Source organism: Pinus tabuliformis, chromosome 5_1 (assembly GCF_031772625.1).
Source record: "Pinus tabuliformis cultivar Carrire ecotype Pingquan chromosome 5_1, CPIR1, whole genome shotgun sequence".
NCBI classification, from domain to species: domain Eukaryota; kingdom Viridiplantae; phylum Streptophyta; class Pinopsida; order Pinales; family Pinaceae; genus Pinus; species Pinus tabuliformis.
In genome coordinates this window covers 195,053,122-195,077,071 of record NC_142305.1, presented here as the reverse complement: position 1 = coordinate 195,077,071, position 23,950 = coordinate 195,053,122, and the positions used below count along the sequence as shown (strand labels likewise).

The window sequence follows — 23,950 nt, the reverse complement described above, 5'->3', positions numbered from 1 at the left end:
CTCAATTCCACCAGCATTTACCCTCAAAAATGTTCAGCTTCTAACCTCCCTAGCAACCAGCCCAATGCCTTAATTTATAGTGCAATGGAGGGAAGTTACTAGGTCCTCCTTCAAAGGGATAGCTCCTCTCATCAAGGAAATAGCTCCTTCTCTTTTGGGATGCATGAACCACCTAAGAGCGACCAATCCACGTCAAAATTCCTTCTAGAATCATCTAGAATTAACCCAAAGTGAGTTTTTTAGAATAAACTTGCGCCTTTTTTACTTTCACAGGGGTCCGCACCCACTCCTTTAGGTACAGAGCGAGCAGGTCTGCAGTTTTTGTAAACATGGGGTGCGGGACTGCAGGCAATAGTGAGAGAAAGTGCGGAACCAGAGCTTTGCTGATTTTTAATGTCTTTCTCTCATTTTCAAAGCTTGACTTGAAGAGCTGAGGTCTGAGACTTGCTTAGGAGGACAGTACAAGTGATGGTAGACCCATACTGACTACAAATAATCATGGTGACGATATTTTTGTGTAACATGTATGAAGAACCCTTCTTGGGGATATAAAAATGTATATGAGTCTATAAAATATCTAGAAATCCCTGCAACGACAAGCACTAATCCTCCCACTGATGCCAACCTCAAGATGCATAAGAAACTCATGTCAACTTAGCTTATATGGAGACACATGTATTCAAGTTGGCATGTTAGATTATTTATGAAGACAAACCACTATATATAGGGTAAAGGCACTTCGCATAAATCATTGTCCGGAATTTCGATATATCTTTAAGATTTTCAGTGGATAAGGCAGAAAGAACTTCGAATGGGTACATTACATAGGTTGGATATAATCACAGTCAAGGGAATTCGGATCCCTCTGTATTTCGGATGGATGAGCATAGTAACAAGTTCAAATCTCCTTGATATACAGTTCAGATGGAATGCAAAACAATATCTCAATAAAAGGATTCAATCAAAGGTACAAAATGGCTGAGACAAGCTACTTCCTACCTGATTAGGTGCTCAAAAAATAGCTCAAAATTCAAAGTTGTTGGATCGATGTTGAACCCGAATAACCGTGTAGTGCTCATCATCCTAAATCCAGCGCAACTCATTTCACGTGAAACGAACTCTGTATGATCCCATAATCATGTTATGTTCACTTTCCTAAACAGGCGAATTTTGGCAAAATGTGACAGCCCAGTTAGCAGTCTGTACTATTGACGTGGCACTGACTATGTAGTTTGATGTGGCAGGTTTCACTGGTCAATGTCCTTCGACGTATGGTCTGGTGCCAAGTGAGAGTTTGTTATTGGTTTGGTTTTGGACGAATTCTATTGGTTGGAAGTTGGCCAACCACAGGCTAACACATGGCCTAGCTAGAGGCTGCCATGTGGCAACCTGGGAGCCACCAAAAGTTTGTTTAAGGTCTGGGCAGCAGCAGCAGGGGTCGAACCCATGACCTCCAAGCACAAGACCAAAGCCTCCTACCAGCGTGCCACACTAATAGTTCTTATTAAACTATGGTTGCTACTTCTATTTAACGTTGACGTGCACGCCTCTCCGAGGAAAGGGCTAGCCTATGGGGGCCAACCCTTGTATGCACCACCCAACATGACCACTGGTGGAGAGGAGCTAGGCCCCAAACGACAGGGGCGGGCTATTGACCTTAGCCCTGGGCACATGGCCCCCATATGGCCATAAAATTTGGGTTTAAGGCGTTACAGGCTATTTAATGCGTTTGACCATTTCTCCCAGAAATCGGCGAAATCAGCACTCCGTTAGGACAATTTGGAGTGAAATTGTAGGATGGTGCTGAATTTTGGGGAAATTGTGGTGCCATTAGCAAAAATACTTATGGAAGCCATAACTTCTTCATTTTTCAACCAAATCAGGAGTAGAAAGAGGCTAGATAGGCATTTTTGGGCATGTTGGAGCCATTGGAATAGATTTCAGAGCTATCTGAGCATTATAAAATGGTGTATTCACACTTTTGAGCATAATAGAAAGGGTCAAGCCATTGGAAGTTGGACCAAGGAGACGTAGCCCAAGCGGGGTGAACTCCTTCATCATGTATTGTTGTGATATTGTTTTGGCAATGTTCATGTATGTTATATATTGTTATTCAGTCATTTGTTTATGTTAATTTGTACATGAAATTTGCATAAGAACACTCAAAAACTCATGTTTAAACTTGCAATTAACCTCATGAATCCTTAAGCACTTTTAACATATTCTTAAAAGGAATTTAGCACAACAAAACTAATTTTACCATTCATATCAAGTTTGGTATCAGAGATCATGGTTTTCTTTGTGCAAGAAGGATTTAATTATTTGCAAGTGAATGTCATTCTTACAAGGTTGAAGCTCAAGAGTGGAGAAGGGAAGCTGGTTGAAACCCCTGAAATTGGGTCAAGGAGAAGGACTGCAATGTTGCCACAATTTCCACCACTAGTTCTACCTCAAGTTGCAGTTGAAGCTTCAATGAGCATGTCACATGAAGGAGAGCCTACAAATATGACAAAAGATGACAAGGTTCTTAGAAAGGCTTTCTTTGACATGACAGAGATGATGAAGGTCCTCTATGAAGAGGAATACCATACTGCAAGGTGAAAGCTCCAAGCCTCCAAAAGCATAAGGTTCTTCCGGAGGAGGAGGTAATGGAAATGGAGGTAAAATCCACCCTCTCCACCATCATATTCATCTTCATCTTCACAGGAATCTTCACCCTCTTCCACTAATACAACCCCTACTCATACTCATCAACAAACCTCAAAAGGAACTGGTAAAACACCCCTATTAAAACTTGATGTTAAATTTGAACTACCCATGTATAATGGTGAAGTGAATGTGGAGAAACTTGAAAAATGGGTTCGTCAATTGGAGGTCTATTGTAGAAATCAAAACCTTCAAGATGATGACATAAATATTCACCTAGCTTCCTTGAGGCTGAAGGGTGCAGCACTAGTATGGTGAGAATCAAAGACACAAGAAGAGATAAAAAAACATGGTAAGATCTCAATTTCTTGGTCTGATTTCATCGATGCAATTAAAAGACAGTTTTACCCTCTACCATATATGGAGGATCCATCATGAATTGGTAGAAATTTAGACAACTTAAAGGTCAAAATGTGCAAGATTACTCCCAAGAATTTAGAAGAAGGTCTCTAATGTTAGGTGTAGATTTGCAATCACAAGACAAGTTGTTGAAATATATAGGAGGTTTACACAGTTACTGTAGGCATACTATCCTTATGTTTAATCCCAATAATCTAAATGAGTTGTGTGTGAAAGCGACTCATCTTGAGGCAAGAGGGAAAAACACTCCAGAAGAGGGTAGTAAAAATCCATTTAAGGGTAAAAGAAAAGAAAGGGGTTTCAAAGGGAAAGGAAAGAAAATGCATCCATTAAGAAGGAAGGAGAGATTAACATGCAAGCATTGCTCCAAAGAGGGTCATGATGAAGCTCATTGTTGGAAGTTTCATCCTGAAATGAAACCAAAGAAATTCAACAACAAGGGAAAAAAAGATAGCTGCAACCACTCAACAAGATTTGGGATCCGATTCGAGTGATGAAACTAAAATTACAGCCATGGGTATGAAAGGAAAAGAATCCATTTCTAGCAATAGTACTTAAAATTTACACAATGAAACTCCAAATGAAAACAAGAGGATAGAACTATTTCACATAAGGGTAATCTCAAAACATAGAAAAATTGGTACTCTTTTTTACAGTGGCTCTCAAGCCAATCTCCTCTGAAAACATTGTCAAAAGTTTAAACTTGGAAACCATTCCACATCATAATACATATCCATTAGGATGGGTGTGTGGCAATGCACAATTGCAAGTAACTAGAAGGTGTAAACTGAAATTCGCCATTACTGCAAATATCATAGATGAAGTGGAACTGGATGTTGTGCCATTAGACATATGTGGTATAGTTTTGGGTAGCCCGTATCTCTATGACATAAAATTTATCTTCCATAAACATGAAAATAAATACCATTTGTTAAAATATTGAGTAGAATACATTGTGAGAACCCATATCATGAAACTAAATCTTTCACTTGTCAATGTGGGGCAGATGAAAAGACTAGTGAATTCTAGCAATAATTTTGTGCTTCTAATGATCAAACCCAAGAATGATGTTGATAATGAAGATTTTAAAAGTTGTGACTCAAGATTGAAATCTGAATTGGTTTATGTTGCTAACCAATATCATGAGATGTTTCAGGAACCAAAATGATTGCCTCCCAAGAGAGGAATCCAACATGAGATACAGTTGTAGAAAGATAGTCCTCTTCCTAACATTGGCATGTACAGGATGTCAGTGATGGAAAGTATAGAAATTAAAAAGAAAATTCAAGAGTTGTTAGATAAAGGGATCATCACGCCAAGTTCTTCGCCATGTGGGTCACCTATTGTTTTGGTGCCAAAGAAGTATGGAACATGGCGCATGTGTGTGGACTTCCGTGCATTGAACAAGATTACGGTAAAGAACCGTTGCCCACTACCTAGAATAGATAATTCACATGATCAATTGAAAGAATTAAAGTATTTTACTAAGTTGGACTTAAGGAGTGGCTACTATCAAATTAGAATTGCTAAAGGAGACATTTGGAAGACAACATTCAAAATAAAACAAGGGTTGTTTGAATGGCTAGTTATTCCTTTTGGTTTATATAATGCTCTTGCTACCTTCATGTGTGTGATGAATGATGTGTTGATGCCACTTCTTGATGAGTTTGTTATAGTCTAATTAGATGACATCTTAATTTTCAGTAAATATCGTGATGAACATGTCATGCATGTGACAAAATTACTTGATGTCTTAAAGAAAGAACAATCATATTTAAAGATGTCAAAGTGTAAGTTTTGAAAACTTCTTTAGTTTACTTGGGTCATATTGTTGGAGGAGGTGAGTTGAAAATAGATCCCTCCAAGTTTTATGTCATTTTGAATTGGCCAAGGCCCAAGACAGTTACTGAGGTAAGAAGTTTTTTGGGAGTAGCCCAATATTGGAGGAAATTCATTGCTAACTTTTCTTCTATAGCAACTCCTTCGCATGCATTGACTAGTGCGAAAAAGGTTTTTCAGTGTGGAGGAAAACAGAAAAAGACCTTTGATGCATTGAAGGAAAAGATCACTTCAGCTCTAGTACTTGCACTTCCAGACTTGAGACAGTCATTTAAGATTGAGATTGATGCTAATGACTACGTCATGGGTGCAGTCCTTATGCAACATGGTAAGCCTATATATTTTCATTCGCAAACTTTCAATGGTGCAGTGATTAATTATCCTACATATGACAAGGAATTGTATGAATTGGCGCAAAGTGTGAAAAAGTGGAAACACTATTTAATGGATAAGGAAACAATCATTCACACTAATCATCAGCCATTGCAATACTTGCAATCTCAATCTAAGTTGCAGCAATTAAGGCACTTCCAATGGATGGGTTTTCTTCAACAATTCCACTTGGTAATAATGTATAAGAAAGATATCTAAAATAAAGTTGTTGATATACTTTCTAGGCCTATTATTAGTACAACTACTTTACTCAAGCATAATTCTGTTTTGCATGAAAGTTATATTGAGCAGTATGCATTAGACAATGACTTTCAGGATTTTTATGCAAGCTTGAGTCAAGGTAACCAAGAAGAGGAATTGGATTATCATTTGCAATTGCATGATAATTTGTTGTACCATCTTGGTAACCTTTATATTCCACAGGGAGAAAGAGTCAACATCATAACAGAGGCACATACTTCTCTTATTGCTGGTCATTTCAGTGTAAGTAAGACGGTGGCACATCTATAGAGGTATTGTTATTTGCCTCATATGCTTGAAAGTGTGTCACATTTTATTAAAGGATGTTCATTATGTGTAGTCAATAAGCCTTCAAAATAGTGGGAGATTGTTTCTATGGATTTTGTAGGAGGTCTTCCATTGTCAAAAATAGGTCATGATTACTTGTATGTAGTTGTGGATAGGTTCAACAAAACGTGTATATTGATGCCATGTAAAAAGCAAATTACAGTTGAACAAACTGCTCATTTATTATTTCCTAATGTATGGGTACATTTTGGGTTTCCCACGTCCATTTTTAGTGATCGAGATTCTCACTTTGTTGGGAACTTTTAGTCAAGCTTGTGGGGATTCATGGACACCAAATTGAAAAAGAATACAGCATTTCATCTGCAAACAGATGGTCAAACCGAGGTGGTAAATAGGAAAGTGATACATCTTCTTCGTGGGTATTGCAGCAAGCATCCTAAGTTGTGGGATGAACATTTGCACTACATTCAGCATGCTTAGAACCGGGCCAAGAACTCTTCAACTCAAACATCACCATTTGAATCATGTTTGGGATACTTGCCTAAGTCTCCTTTAGATTTAATTTTTGGAAAGGATGTTGTTATTGATGGTCATAGTGACATAGACAAAGTAAGAAGGCTAATTTAACAAATCAAATTGGTACACCAAAGAGTTCAAGAACAGATGGAAAAGAGACAAGAAAAGTACAAAGCAAGGCACGAAAAGCATCATGTAGATCACAAGTTCCAAGTCAGTGATGAAGTTTGGCTTCAAACTAGAAAAGAGAGGCTCCAAGGAGAAGGTAAAAAACTAAAACCAATTAGATATGGTCCATTCAGAATTCTGGAAAAGATTGGTAACAATGACTTCAGGTTGGATTTGCCTTCATATATGCAAATTTATGATGTTATTAATGTTGAGAACTTAAGGTTGTATGAGCATCCTTTGATTGAAGATCAAGGAGAAAATGTCAAAATTCCTTCCATTGAGGATTTTTCTCTTGAATACCTTGATGAACTATAGCAAGACACCATTCTTGACAGAAGAACAAGATCTTAAAAAAGAGGAAGTGTGGACTACCTTTGAGTGGGGCTCAAAGGAACAAATCCTTCGAAGGCCAAATGGATCGAGATTGGAAAGGTGAGGGAATGGTACCCTCACTTGGTCGACAACTGAAAGTTATCTTTTGGAGTCCAAAAAGCTTCCAGTGGGGAGGAATGATCAAGTGCTCAAAAAATAGCTCAAAATTCAAAGTTGTCGGTTTAGTGTGGAACCTAAACAACCACATAGTTCTCATTGTCTTGAATTCAGCGCAACTTGTTTTGCACGAAATGGACTCTGTATGCTCCCATAATCATGTTTTGTTCACTTTCCCAAACAGGCAAATTTTGGCAAAATGTGTTAGCCGAGTCAGTAGTCCGTATTGTTGACGTGGCGCTGACTATGTAGACTAACATAGCAAGGTTGAATGGTCAACATCCTTCGGAAAATGGTGTGGTTCCAAGTGGAAGTTTTTTATTGGTTTGGTTTTGGAAGAATTCTATTGTTTGAAAGGTCACCAACCACAGGCTGACACGTGGCCCAGCCAGAAGTCGTCACGTGGCAGCCTAGGGGCCACCAAAATTTTGTTTAAGGTCTAGGCACAAGCAGAGGGGGTCGAACCCGTGACCTCCAAGCACAATACCAAAGCCTCCTACCAACGCACCACACTAATAGTTCTTATTAAAATATGGTTGCAGGTTCTATTTAATGTTGATGTGTGTGCCACTTCGGGGAAAGGCCCAACCCTTAGACGCGCCACCCAAAATGACCACCGGTGGAGAGGAATGGGGGCCTATCCATCTGGGGCAGGCCATTGGCCATATCCCCGAGCACGAGGCCCCATATGGCCATAAAATTCGGATTTAAAGCCTTATAGGCTATTTAATGTGTTTGACAATTTCGCCTGGAAATCGGTGAAATCGACACTCCGTTAGCACAATTTGGGGTGAAATTATAGGATGGTGTTGGATTTTGGGGAAATTGCGGTGTGATTAGAATAAAGACTTGGGGAAGTCATAACTTCTTCAGTTTTTGACCAAATAGGAGCAGAAAGAGGCTAGATAGACATTTTTGGGCATGTTGGAGCCACTGGAATAGGTTTCAGATCTATCTGGACATTGTAAACTGATGTATTCACACTTTTGAGCATAATAGAGAGGACCAATCCATTGGAAGCTAAACCAATGAGACATAGTGTTACATAGTAATTTGTCACTGTTTATCATCGTCCCTGTTTCCCCTCTCCCGTACATTGGAGGACTCATTCCGGGACTTGTGAGAAGTGACATAACCTGAAACCACTTGCATTATATTCCTCTAAGTGTGAGCTTCATATGCCCTGAAGACATCTCCTGCAATATACCCATAAAAACAGCCCTTTTTGCATTAGCGCGGGTCCAGAGTGTACTTCCCGCGCCAATGGGGGAAATCCTCTAAAGAGGGCATTGTCTCAGAGTCACACTCGCGCCAACCCAGTTGGGTAAAGTTTTTAACAAACAAGCTTCCGAAGGTTCTCCTTAACCCATCCACCAACTGAATCTATGTTGAGCTAGGATGGTTTGGCTTCAAATCTCCATAGAAGGGAAGTGGTTTTCCACCTTTCATGGAAGTTTCTAAGTGATAAAGCCAATCCCATGAATAATGTGGTTGATCTTATCTCTTTCCTCTCTATCTATAAAAGCTTGTCTCTATGCCTTGAGCAAGCTAGTTACAGTTACAGTAGTAGTTCTAGTTTCAGCATAGTGATAGAGAGTTTGAAGCTGCAAGAGCCTTCTTTGCACCCATAAGGCCAAATCTAAGTAAGGAGATTCTTGTCACCCAAAGAGAGAGAGGCTTGTTCCTCATCCCAACAAGCTTTGCAAGACTTGTGTAGCTGACTACCCAGCCAAAGGAGGATTTGACGTCAGAACAATGGTTGTATTCTTCTTTGTTATTTATTAATAATAGATGACTATCATTATGGTTCCACTCTCATTGTCTTATGTTTGATGTTGAGTTATATCTTTTCTGACTGATATATAATTGCATCTACTAGATTGTATGCTTGTTTTCGTGTCATTCTTTGCATGTGCAGGTGTCCAATCACGGAGATCGTGGGGATCGTGACCAGCCGAGGCAAAGGAACGAGGGAGACATCTCTTCTACGAACACTAGCGTTGGAATCCAAGTGGGTTCTCACCATCCACTTTTTATTTGCAATTAGGAACTTGCGTGATAGCATTATGTGATTGTTGCTAGACCCAGTCTGGGCTAGTAGGGATCGTCTCTGTCCGCAGAGAGGATTTACCTCCACAACAATTTGGCGACTCCGCTGGGGAGTCTTATCTCTTTGGTTTCTCGTTTGATTGCTTAGATAGCTTTCTGGGTTGGATTTCTTGTTGTTTCTTGCTTCCTGGTTTGCCTAGATACTGTTTTCAAGCCCTGGATTGCTTGTTTTTGTTTTTGACTTAGCAAACTCGATTAGCACGCTTTTTAGCCTTACAGTCGCACCAATTTGCACAAGTTGCTCAAAGACAACCCGCGCCAATCCCATAAAAGCGCGAGTTGCAGCCTGACAGTCGCGCCAGGCCTATCAACTTTTCTAGTTTGCTTGTTTTCGATCCCTTTAAGCTTGGATTTGTATCTTGCCACGTCTTTTTCAACTACTAGAGTGTGTTTGATCCTTGTTTGATTGGTTTTAGACCTCCATCCTTCGGGTGTTTGCGTTTTTCTATCGATTTCACATTTTAGCCCTAGGGCATCTAGTGGCTTTGTGCGTCGAGCCTTCCGTAGGAGTCTTGGGTTCTTTGATTGTCAGTCGACTTTGTGATTACCTTTTTGCGCTTGATCAGTAGTTGTCAAAGCCTTTCATTGATATTCAAGTGATTTGCTCCTTTTCCGCTTGGATTTCGCTTAACTTTGTTTGGGCTTAGATTACATAGCTCGTAGAGGTCTTTGTGTTTTCTTCTTGGTTTGAAGAACTGTTTTGGTGTTTTGGGGATTCAATTGTGTGCTCATTGAGTGAAATTGGTATTTTTTGCTCGGTGTTACTATCTCTCAAAATTTGTTTAGTGCACTTTTCCATTGAAAAGAAAATGAACAATCTCTTTTGTGTTGCATTAGTTAATTGAAATTAGAAGCTTTTCATTGATTAGCGATTTAAAACAACAACAAAAAAAGTTTCGTTTATTTGTCATTAGCTGCATTAGAGTAGTTCTTGATTGTTTGTGGTCATTTTGTTTGAAAAATTCTCAACTTTCTCGTAGTTATTCATCGAACGAAATGATATTCTTTGGCATATAGTTTGCATTTAGGGAATTGTGAGAGATTACATACAGTAGGACCTGGAAATTGAAACTTAACTAAAGATCAACCATAAAATGAACTGAATGAACTTAAAAACGCATTGGAACATAACGCTCACTGATTAGAGGTCTAGGCTAGAGACGTGCTCCGACGTCGTTAAACCTAGTCACTGTTGTTTCACACTACGGTTGGGTGATTCCTCCTTTTGTGACTCGATAGTGGTCTAGCACGGACTTGAGCTCCCACATACCGTCACGTATATAGGGGAGACCCCACTAGGTTATCATCCTTTATCCACAGGAAGCCGTGTCTGCCGCCTTACAAGCCGTAACGCACCGAACACAGCATCTGGGAAGATTGACTGTCATACGGGAAGTCCTTGGTTTTCATATGACTGCCAAGGTGTATATGCAGTTTTACAGATTTTTTTGGTAAACCCTTTGCCTAGTCTCTCCAGAGTAGTCACTTTTGATCCTTTTCGGACTCCTTAAAAGAAAAGGCTCACTTGAGCAGTTTGTCACTTCGGGCTCACAAAACATTCGAAGGCGACTAGAGTCACCTTTTTGTCCTTTTCTCGACTCTTAAAACATGAAAAGGTCAAGTTTTGTCTTTACGTCTTAAAATTTATTTGGCCACGATTAACATTACCTGGTTAGATCTTGTGTGCGTTAGTTTGAGTAGGGTCCTTTATCGTTAGATTCCCTTAGGTCATGTTTGAAGTTTAGCATCCTGGCTGAACCATCGACTCCCGTTCCAAGTGATCAAGAGTCTCCGTCTTCCGTTGCTCCTGAGCTGCCGGTTGTGAGTGATACTCTTCCTGTTATCCCGAGTATCCAACCAATCAACTCTCGTGCCCCGGGCGACGAGGATTACGAAATCGATTGGAACCCCATCTGGGAGCCTGACGAGGACGATATTCCTGTTACCCCCCCTGGTGAGCCTGACGAGGATGATATTCCTGTTACCCCCCCTGGTGTTTCGTCTCCAATGTATACCTCTCACATGGATGAGACATCTCCTAGAGTAAGCGAGACACCTATGTTGTCGAATATCAACACTCCCATCCCAGCTACTTCTCCGCTCCCCCCACGCTACCAGTCGTTGAGGGATAGGGTAACTGCCAGGATCCCTGCTTCGACTATGTGGGACCCCCACATCACTCCCACCACGGGATCTTTTGTTTCACAAGTCCACACTACACATGTCACTTCAGTTCCGACAAATCCAACTGTTTGTATAGAACATTCAACTCCGGTTGTTAGTGCTGTTACAGTGTCTTCAGCTTTGAACACTGGTGCTGGTCCCCCTCACGGTCAAGTGTGTAGCGGCCAGCCGGCACACACACCTAAAGTTATCCATCCTGCACAAAGTGCACCACCCTCTTCTGGTCCTGTCCTAGGAGGGGGGCCATATGATGCCTATGGACAAGTTGTTCAGGATCTGAATGCGCAAGGTCCATTCTATTATTACGATTCTGCTGGTCAATACCTTCAGCTTTCTCAACCCTTGCCTACTCAACCTATTGTTGAGGTTTCGGTACCATTATTTGTTACTTGGAACGCCACCACTTTCCATGGGGGCCAAGTAAGGCCTGCACAGCTTCAGGGACCACCTAACCAAGGCCAGCCATCTTATGTGCAAACCCCCCAAGGGCAGCAATATTATGGCCAGTCTCACCCAGGACAACCTGGGGGCCTACAAGGACAACCCTATTAGGGACAACCTTTGGCCATTGGTGGTCTATCTTTTACCTATCTGACTCAACCTTCTGGTTACCCAGGGCAACCTGGTACCCAGCAAGGTTACCCGTCTGGACAACCAGGACAACCTTACATCCAACAAGGTCAACCTGGTATCCAACAGGGTTATCCCTCGGGAAACCACCACCTGGTTGGAACCCTGGAACTACCTCTCTTCCACAGCCACAAATGTCCTTTAATCCTCAATTGCCTTTCTTAGCGACGTTGGAACTCCCGGATCTGTCCAAGTTGACAAATGATCCCATTCTTCATAATCCATATTGGCCACCAGTTCCAACTAAGATACCCGGTGATTTCCCGAAATTCGATGGCAAAGCTAGTGAGGACCCTCAAGCCCATGTCATGACCTATCACCTTTGGTGCTCATCCAACTCATGGCTTGATGACTCCATCCGGCTCCGCCTCTTCCAAAGGACTCTCACCGGCTCGGCCGCTAAGTGGTATCTTGAGTTGAATTGCGGAACATTTCAAGATTTCAACTCGCTGGCCATGGCATTCCTAACTCATTTTCAGTTACCAATTCGGTATGAGACAGGGACACATCTCCTTACGTCTCTCAAACAGGACACGGCCACACATATATCCGACCATAAACATGAATGGAGACGTCGTCGTCGCTTGATCAAATTTTGGATTCCTGATCAGCTCCTGACCGATTGGTTCACGACTTCCTTTGTCCCTACAATCGCGCGAGACATCGCCATGGGAGCTTGTGTAACTGATGAGCAAGCTATCGCGCGTGCTCAGTACCTCGACTTAGTATATTCTCAGTCAGGTACTTTATATGATTATTTTTCAGACGCCCCGAGACCCGGAACATCCAAAGCTCTGCCAAAACCATCTGTTGACGGTGTTATTGGCTCTGTAAACGCATCTTCAAAGAAATCATCCGCGAACCCTGGGAATCAAAAACAGAGTGCTTCTAATGGAAACACTTCTCAGGGTCAATCTAATTCTGGAAGTACTTCCGAGGTTAACACCGTTCAGTCCACCACGGCGGATAAATCCTCGAAAGGGAAAGCCAAAAATAAATCCGAACAGCCCAAACAGGACTCCCCTAAACCTCCACCCGAGGAAGGAGCCAAACGAAAACCTAAGTATCCTTGTCTTATCTGTGATGAGGATCACTACACTAAAGACTGCCCCAGGCGGTCTGAAGTTAGTCGATTTTTGAAAGGTGCTCCTGGGACTCCTGTTGTGCTTAAAGAACCTTTCCCTTCACAGCAAACTCAAATGGTGGCAGATCCATCGCAACCCTCTTCTTCATTCGGCTCTCAAGTATTTATGGCTGGGTCGATTCCCATCCATGTCACTACTCGAGCAAAAGAATATCCATCTCATGCCAGGAAAGAGCTGGAGGTCCCCTCCAGCGCTCCTTCGTCCAGTTCTGGTCCACTCCACATCGAAAGACCTAGCACTGAGATGACTATCCAACCCCCTCCAAAAGGTGTACTCCGGAAGTCTTCTTACAACCCTAATGCTCGTGCCGCCCAGCACTACAGCATTTTTGAGGACTTAGCTCAGGCTCCGTCTGCTATGTCCACTTTAGAAGTGCTCCAGAGTTGCCCCTACCAGAGGAAGTCCTTGCTATCGGCCATCGGTGGCATAGACCCGGCTAACTCGGATCTGATTTCTTTTGATCTCAAGGGCTATACGCCGAGACTGCCTCACCAAATCGCTTTCCTTATACAGGTCATCATCAATGGTAAAACGATTCATCGTACAGTCATTGATGAAGGTGCCTCAACTTGCATCATGTCTGTTGCCTGCTGGAAAGCTATTGGTTCTCCAACACTGAGCCAGTCTCCTACAACATTAGAAGCCTTTGATGGAAGAGAGTCCCGTCCTTATGGTATCCTCCAACGTTTTCCCATCTCCTTGGAAGGGAAGATGGTAGAAGTGGAGGTCGAAGTTGTCGACGCTAATCTTACCTACAACCTCCTCCTTGGACGTAGCTGGACATACGCCATGCAAGCCGTGGCTTCCTCCCTTTTCCGTGTCATTCGTTTCCCTCATCAGGGGAAGATTGTCACGGTGGACCAGCTCTCCTTCTTCGCCTCCTCTTCCGAAGGCAATGTGCCTTTCGTGGAGCATACCTCCAAATCATTCGAGAGTGTGGGAGCCAGACTCTTTAAGGATCCTGCCCTAATGGGTGTCTTTCCACTTCCACCTCCGAATCTCGCCCCTATTAACATGATTTCCGTGCGTTCTGATCCGTGGGTCCTTCCTCCCGCTAATCAGATAGAATCTTGGGGCGATATGATGTCGTTCGAGCGCAATAACAGTAATGTCAACCTTCACTCCATTTTCAATGGACTGAAGCTTGGGGGGCATGTACCTCAAATTGAGACACCATGCTGGGGGGCATGCCCGTTCCTTTACTCTCAAGCATAGTTTACATGTGTGTGTGTGTGTGTGTGTTTTCATGTTTTCGGCTTGGTGTGAAAGCGTGATTGCCCCTTATTGTGTCTTTTTGCTTCTTGTGCAGATGTCGGGTGCACCTTACATTGGTTTCGCTGATGGTGCCTGCCACAGCACTCGTAATTTGTCCTCTACGGCGTGGGTGATCTACGATCCTCACGGTGAGTTGATAGATCTTCAAGGTGTCTGTTTAGGCTGTACTACAAACAATGTTGTTGAATATAGCGTTGTTATTGAATTATTAGCCGAGGCAATTAATCTCGGTATTCGTACTTTGCTTGTTAACCTAGACTATCAACTTTTCGTCCATCAGCTCAATGGGCGATATTCCGTCACAGAGCGTCACATTTTAAGGTTGTACTTACGTGTTAAATTGTTAGAAATGAATTTTGACTTTATCACATATCAGCATATTCCAAGATGATTAAACACATTATCTGATGCATTGGCTAATCATGTATTAGATAGACATTTGCGTAATTTATAATCAAAACATTATACAAGCAAGCACATAAAGGCACAATAATAAACCATAGGCATATGTATATATATGTGTGTTTTAAAGTTTTGCACCGCGTGCATTACATAGTCGACAAAATAATACATGTTCATCCTGATACATCCTCGAACAACATGTCCCTCAAAAAATATGCATGAAATAAGCCTAGAAGTCTATTCATGGTGGTGCTCATGATAGCACGTCACCGCGCGCACCAAGCGTCTCAACAGACGATGGATGCGGGTCGGCACCCCCAATGTGTGCCTCTGGTATGTAAAAGGCACGTCCGCCAATCTCGCGTAACCTGGAATCCCTTGGGTGAGTCCCTCGAGATTCTGCACGAGCTCTTCCCCCACGGCACCCCTTGCCTGAGGATCAGCTGCAGGTTGGTCCCTCCGCACTATAGGAGACAAGCCGGCTGGTCGCTCTGGGCCCACATCTGCATATACACACAATTGTCATCAGAACATGCACGTGTTGACAAAAAAAAATGACAATACATAAAAACATCAAAAACAAGGAGATCGTACCTAACTCCTCTTCCCACTCCTCTCCCTCTAGCAGTGGGAGGTCTGGGTCCCCCATGAAGTTGGTTCCCGCGTATGGCCAATCCTCTACCACGATCAGCTGACGGCGAAGCCATATGAAGAACTCGGGCCGCCAAGACATCTGCTGGCCCCCTCCTCCTCTGGGCATCAATGCTGCCCAGCGAGCCATCCTAGGCTCTCGTGGCAATGGGTCCGCCACTACAGCTCCCTGGTACTGGAAGAGGGGTAATCGTTCCAAGAAGAATGACACCACAATCGAGCCATACCCGAATTGTTTCACCCCCCCCCCCCCCGCGCTTACACTTTGTAAACTGCCTTTTGATATTTGTAGTCATCATTGTAGCCCAGTAAAAAATGGTGGGGCTGAGGCATTCTGTCGCTAGTAACAGATGATTCTTTCTTGCCTCGTGGGGCGCCTGTACCCCAACTGCACGCATGATGGTGAATAGTATCACCTTAAGAACCAAGTCATGGATAGTGGCAATATCCACCTTGGCACTGTTTTTCCCAAATTGTGCCTTTGGACACACTCGGGCCTTCACTTCACCTATCTTTTCTCCAGAAGGCCTGCTTCCGGTCAAAATAGGGCTCGCCCCTCTCCGTGACAGCCCAGTAATGAAGTACACATCAGATACATCCAGCTCTAAGGTTTGATCCCGTAAGCGAAATACTTGGTCATCAACATCCCAAGCATCCACTATGAACTGTAATAGCTCCGGTTGAGCTCGCAGATAAGAGGTGAGGAAGAACTTCTTGAGACCACAGTCTCTCAAAGCATTCATACATCCCTCATCCGCTATGGCCAAGGCGTCTACGGCATCATGCTCCCGTTCTTTCCATTCCACCACCATTTTTTCTTGTTTCCTGCACCCACAAGGATGAATAAATCATTATTGGAACACTGGTAAGCTTACAAACCGGACAAATTTCAAAAATGATGAGAAAATTCAAGCAAAAAGTTAGGTCGCGCGGTTGGCGCGACTGTTTCTAAAACAGTCGCGCCAATGGCGCGGCACCTTTGGGAAAATCACCCCATTGGCGCGGACCCGTGCCAGATACCTGCGCCAATGGGGCGCAACCCTAAATTTTAAAATCCCCCTTGCGGAGGCTCAATTAGGGAACAAAATGCATAAAAAGAGTATGAAAATGGAGCTAAGGGAAGCGCCTCTTACCTGGAACTGGCGGAATCTCAAATGGTTGCACGGATTGGCGGTAATCACTGCTCGAAGTTCGCTCCCCAAATGGACCACTACTACTATGCAAGAGGTAAAAAGTAAAAGTAATTCTATTTTTTACATTTTCACCATATTTATAGACTTTTTGACTTGTAATTAGGTTTAAAAAGTTGTTTTTTGAATATTTTAATATACTTTTGGTCAAAAATGGATTTTATGCTTGTTTATGGTGCTATAACAGGTCCTTTTTGCAACTTCGATGGTGAAGCGAGTTGTATTTTATACTTTTTCGGACTCGGTAAATACACGAAAAAGTCACTGTGGAGTTATCTTTCAGCTCTTTTCTGACTCGCTAAAAATGAAAAGATCGTCGAGTTACCCCTCTTGACTCGTTAAACATAAATACGAGGCGGTCGTCTTTAAACCCTTTTCCGACCGTGTAAAAACAAAAAGATCGTCGGACCCTTGTCGTTTCAGGTTCGTTAATGGTCATGAAACGACGTGATGTTGATCGCTTTTTTACTTTTTCAGATCGATATCACTATAAATGAAAAGGACTCCTCGATCGTAATGGTCGGGCGGTTCTTCCGAGCATTGTTTTATACTTTTTCGGGCTCGCGAGACACAAATTTATGAAAAAGGACCCCCCTGGAGTTTTCTTTTCTGTTGTCTTTTCAGACTCTCTAAACAGGAAAAGGCGCCACGTTCTTCCTTTGTCAGACTCGTTAAAACTTAATGACATCAGATTCTGTCATAATGACGCCCCACAAGCATATGCTATCCCCATCAAGCTTGTTAAAAATAACTGGGGTACTCGCCAGAAATGGTGGGGACAATGGACCCATAATTATTGTCGTGTCGGCAGTATGTCGCTCTTGAACATGGCACTAGTCTGCATTCGTGTCTGGGTGGGGACATCAATCTTGTTTTACACTTGCCTCCGTGGGTTTGGGTTATCCTATTTGACCTCTCATCTGCTCATTGCCTTGTCACCATGACCTCTGCTCATTTGATGTCAAATACTGCCAAGTCCACTGTCGTGCCGCCGATATGTTCAAGAGAAGTTGACCTCTGCAGAACTACAATATCCTCTGATACCTCGCATCATTTGGATTCACCACAGCATTCTTCCTCTGTCTCGTGTCGATGATGTGGGAAACACTATGGCCCACCTTTGATCAAAGTCACTTCCTGTCGACTTCAGCTCATTATCCAGGAAGCTGATCTAGAGACTCCCTTCGGTGCCTTGGAGCCTGCATACCTAAATGGCATGTTCTTCGTGTTCGACGAGAGGTTTTCATCATTGGCCTTCGATCGAATGATTCTACGGGTGTTCGACGCCAACTCATTGATTCGCACATCGTAGATTGTACCTGTAGTACCTTGAGGGCCATTGTCATTATTGGTGGTAGCTCTCGCGTCTGTTAACAATTTTCATCATTGACTGGTAATTAGATGATGTTCATGCATGTTCGACTTCAACTCATGTATTCACATGCTTGAACTTGTACTATGTTCGGGTCGAGATGGAGCGCAAGACCCTGGATTTCTGTTTATTGGAATCCAGGTTGCGATTTGTGGCTTATTATGATCATTACATGACCCATTCACTGGATGGCTGCGACCATGCCTGAGTCTATTTATCGATCCTCACTGGATGGTTGCGTCCATACCTTGGAACTAGCTTATTGTGTACTCTGTTATGGATGGTTGCGGCCATACCACATATATCAAGTACTTGAGATATCAGTTGTACTTCTTTTGGCAGGTTCTCCGGCGGGCGTGTTTTCAGTTACGCATGTTCTTGTAAAGCATTTCACCCCTCTCTCTCCCTCGAGCCTCATGCTTTAGGGGGCATCTGTTACATAGTAATTTGTCACCGTTTATCACCGTCCCTGTTTCCCCTCTCCCGTACATTGGAGGACTCATTCCGAGACTTGTGAGAAGTGACATAACCTGAAACCACTTGCATTATATTCCTCTAAGTGTGAGCTTCATATGCCCTGAAGACATCTCCTGCAGTATACCCATAAAAACAGCCCTTTTTGCATTAGCGCGGGTCCAGAGTGTACTTCCCACGCCAATGGGGGAAATCCTCTAAAGAGGGCGCGCCAGTTGGCGCTCTATCTCAGAGTTGCACTCGCGCCAACCCAGTTGGGTAAAGTTTTTAACAAACAAGCTTCCGAAGGTTCTCCTTAACCCATCCACCAACTGAATCTATGTTGAGCTAGGATGGTTTGGCTTCAAATCTCCATAGAAAGGAAGTGGTTTGCCACCTTTCATAGAAGTTTCTAAGTGATAAAGCCAATCCCATGAATAATGTGGTTGATCCTATCTCTTTCCTCTCTATCTATAAAAGCTTGTCTCTATGCCTTGAACAAGCTAGTTACAGTTACAGTAGTAGTTCTAGTTTCAGCATAGTGATAGAGAGTTTGAAGCTGCAAGAGCCTTCTTTGCACCCATAAGGCCAAATCTAAGTAAGGAGATTCTTGTCACCCAAAGAGAGAGAGGTTTGTTCCTCATCCCAACAAGCTTTGTAAGACTTGTGTAGCTGACTACCCAGCCAAATGAGGATTTGACGTCAGAACAATGGTTGTATTCTTCTTTGTTATTTATTAATAATAGATGACTATCATTATGGTTCCACTCTCATTGTCTTATGTTTGATGTTGAGTTATATCTTTTCTGACTGATATATAATTGTATCTACTAGATTTTATGCTTGTATTCGTGTCGTTCTTTGCATGTGCAGGTGTCCAATCACGGAGATCGTGGGGATTGTGACCGGCCAAGGCAAAGGAACGAGAGCGACATCTCTTCTACGAACACTAGCGTTGGAATCCAAGTAGGTTCTCACCATCCACTTTTTATTTGTAATTAGGAACTTGCGTGATAGCATTGTGTGATTGTTGCTAGACCCAGTCTGGGCTAGTAGGGATCATCTCTGTCCACAAAGAGGATTTACCTCCACAACACATAGCCTAGGTGGGGTGAACTCCTTCATCATGTGTTGTTGTGATACTGTTTTGGTGATGTTCATGTCTATTATATGTTGTTGTTCAGTCATTTGTTTATGTTAATTTGTACATGATATTTACATAAAAACACTCAAAAACTCATGTTTAAACTTGCAATTAACCTCATGAATCCTTAAGAACTTTTAACATATTCCGAAAAGTAATTTAGCACAACAAAACTAATTTTCCCATTCAGATCACTACCTTACAGTGAAGAGTCTGTATGTCTCGATGTCACATCAGGTGCAAAAACACAGTAATGATGACACAACAGTTCATTGCAACTACATTTTTTGATGATACTATTATGTTGAGTTTCCATCTCGGTGATAAGGTCTCGGTGAAGGAATCAATGTTGTCAAGGCAATGATGAAGATCTAAGATCTCAATGTCAAGGCAACGATGAAGATCTCGGTGTCATGGCAGTGATGAAGATATCGGTAATGATAAGAAGTTTGAAATAAGAGAAGATTGATTGTCAAGAGGACTCGTGTCTTGGTCTTGAAGTGGCTACTAGTTCAAGGGTCTTGGTCTTGGTATTCATCAATTGGAATATCTATAAGAAGAATTTGTACGGGTTTTCCTCTCAAAGAGTGAGAGGTTTTGGCCTTAGCTCATAGCCTACAATCTGTGTCTCTTGTCTATTAATGTTTATACATTGGTAGTTATTTTATGAAGAAGAACACTAATAACTTAAGCAAAGAGAAGATCCTAATGTAATGAAATAAAAGATACTCACAAGCAGTTACTAATCCAGAGAAATCACTTAAATCTAGTGCCCTAGATTTCTCAACAAGGTTTCCCCGTGAAAAACACTGTGTCAAATGTGTATGTGTCGCTCATGTGATTTTTGTATGAACATGTGTGTTTGAAATATTGTTGGTTCACTACTTTTGTGAATGAATTCTCTCACAAGTAAAAAAATATAAGAAGGGACTGTAAGCATAATAAGAAAAAGAAAAGAGTTGTATAATTACTGATCCACCCGCTCACAGCAATTCCTTATCTCAACATGCCTCGATGTTGAGGGCTTCTACCTCATGGAACCAGAGGATTGATTCTTGACCAAGAACTTAGCCATAAATTACAGAGCTTCATATGCTTTTTACATCACATCAATGACTCTATGCACTCGACTTTTTCATCATAACCATAAAATTTAAACTTTAGTTACAGGGCTTCGTAAATGAATTACAGATGTTAATAATCAATCACAATGATGCTCATATGCCTCTACAAACCTCAAAATGTGTGACACAACCTCCCTTATAAGCTTAGATTACTTCAACCAAATAGAGATCAATGAATATTAAAAGACTTATGAGTCAACCATCATCTCTATCTCAGGTTACAACACACAGCAAATGATTGATACATCACACAATAAGTCACTTCGACATACACATCAATGTCGCAATAATATATTTTCCAAAGTAACCCCTGCAAAAAACACTGTCATGATATAAAACACAATAGCAATATCAAAAACCAAGTTGTATTACAACCATCGATCTCTACAGCCAAAGTTATCAAAAGATTCTCCATTTTCAGTTCTCTGTATATGTGCATAGAGATGACTTTCTGTTTACTTAATTGGGCGATGATAATTCCAGGTTTTCCACTTTCATTTATGACTGAAGATGCAGAGAGGATAGCTACAATACAAGGTCATTAACTCCAAAAAAACAAGTTATCAATACACTATCGGTCTCAGGTACAATGCATTTTTAGCTTGAACAGAAACAGGTAAACCCACAAGTTCTTAATTGCATAGCTATAGAGTATCCTGATCCATGATCTTCTAACAATCACACATCAATCTTCACACTCTACTCATACGTGCTTATGTGCATTGATGGTAGGCTTTGATCCTCTGATTATGTCTCTACACACCACACAAAATAACAATCATGCCTTTTCATAACATCTACAAGTGTATTAATGAACAAGTTTCTATTCTTACAAGTGCAATTGTGGAAGCTTGGTCTATAATGACAACTCCTCTTGCCACCATTACAGAAGAATCACATGTTGCATCTTATATCCTCTGGAAATATGCAAACAAAAACATCACCATGGGCGATGACAAGAATAGAAAATGTCCAAACAACCTAAGCAATCACCTCCCACAGTGCAGGGTCCCTTGGCCTATATACAACTTTCCTTTCATGCCAATTCAATTTTATCTTTCAGTGATTTGAGTAAACAAATATTACATGTCACTAGTATCTCCAAATTATTTTTAATGTTGTCAAAATATCATGAATTAGCTGCATCTTGGCTAGCAATTGCTGCACCCATGCCTCCACTCATTAACAAGGATTTAGGACATCCCATCTTGACATCAATTACTGAAACATATTTACCCAAAAGATGATATGCATACAGAGAGTGCCTACAGTAAAGTTGAAAGACTACGCGGTGAATTTCTTTATTCGAAAAATCACAGCATTTGTTCCTTTCTCCAGAAAGTCGACAGTCCCAAGAGTTTCATTTATCTGTCAATAACATTTATCTCCTCCCCATCTGCAATATCTGTTCCATACTCAATAGCCAAAATCCCAAAAGGTAGTGTTCCAGAGCAAACCATGGTGGTGAGCATGTGCTTTTTCCTATAATTGATCGTCTCCATCTTCCTCACTCTAAGAGAGTTGAGAGCAGGGGTGCTACGGTTAAAAGAAGGCTTTGTCATTAAAAAAAATTGAATAGTGGCAACCTTCCTCGGATAAGAAAAGCCAACGATGTGGTGCCCTTATAGCCCCAGAAATCTGGCGAACCTCCAGCCCAGGTTAAAATCTTCTCACGTCCGCCGCTGAGAAAGTAAATTGGGACCAATTACAACCCTTCAATCCGGTGATAGTGGAGATATTTCCAACTGCAAGAAAGACCCATAACGACAAATATGGCCGCATATTGCCAAAATTTTCCATTTACAGAGATTGGATGACCCCACATAGACTCAGGACCCTCGGAATACCATTCTGGAAATCATAACCATCACTCAGCATTTCATGCATAGATCACACACCTTGTAATCTTCGTTCAATCCCAGGAAAATACACCTTACTCCATAGGCACCAAGACTCGCCCCTCTCTCCACGTACTAAAAAAAATTACCCTTTACAGGACTGGCACAATGAAATGTACACTGCCAGCATGATACATGTTTGACAAAATAAAAAATAATATTTAAATTTTAATCTCATACCAACAGATGGTCCAACATGTAACTTTCACTATGTAATTGAAATGGCTTATTAATTGTGCTAAGAATCATCACCATATTATATTATTGTTTTAATACAGAATTTTGATCCCAAAGTCATCATCATTGTACTAGAAAGGAAAATGTTCATGATTAAAAATACTATTTTTCATACTTTTACCCGCATAAGAGGTTCTCCATATTTTGCATCATTCTTGACTTGTTTACAACATTTATTCTTCTAGTATTGTTTCCTCTTGTTTTTGGCCATGGTCCCATGATCTTCACTCAAACAATTATGTTTCAATCAAAGAACCTCGCTCTGATACCAATTGTGGGATATGGCCTCACTACTCTGGGGTGAATTAGTAGTGATTGTGATTATTTGAATTTTAACTCTTTTACCAAAACACAAGATTCAGTCAGCCATCAGCAAAACTTATTAAACCATCATGACATCAATTGATAAGAGCATGTAAAATCACCATATAAAAACTCTATAAAGAATCAACAAGAAAAGCATGCACATAAGAGGACACAAATGTTTTCTGGTGGAAAACCCTCTCCAGGGAAAAAAAAAACCCAACTGTTGTTGTTGTTGCTCAAATCTTCTATTACGTTGAACAAATTTTACATGGTGGATATACCACCCAGTAGCTATAAGACCCGAATAGTAGGACAGTTTGCTAGAAACATCAATTGGAAAGACTCTTCTGCCACGACTCTACGAACAATTATTCCTTGGAAGCCACCACAACCAACAAGCCTCGTCCAACTCTACTAGACTGGAGAAATTGCTTCCCATACTGATCTATCTATTAGAAGGCCCCCACCTTATCTACACATTGCCTTCTATGAAGCCTCAATGCCTTCAACACCTCCATGCAAACCATGTTTCACGTATTTTCAAATTGGGCTCTCAAACCTGCTCAACATGAGCAACACAGTAGATTCACCGATATGAAAATGATAAGATGATATACACACACTATTCAACACAGCTACAAGTGTATAATATTGCGAAATAGAACACTATAGCACGCATATTCTAGATAGAACATTGTAGCACACTTTCACTCTCACATACACAATCAATCCACACACTGACTCAAAATACTCACAAGAATATATGTCAAAATATCCTCAACAATCTCCAATCAATACCTTGGGAAAATACCATGGTTATCATAATAC

General features: G+C 41.5%; 1 pseudogene; it reads right to left on the bottom strand.

The window, feature by feature from the left end:
• Positions 1-21,478: 21,478 nt before the first annotated feature.
• LOC149164063 (uncharacterized) lies at positions 21,479-22,183 on the bottom strand (annotated as a pseudogene).
• Positions 22,184-23,950: the final 1,767 nt, after the last annotated feature.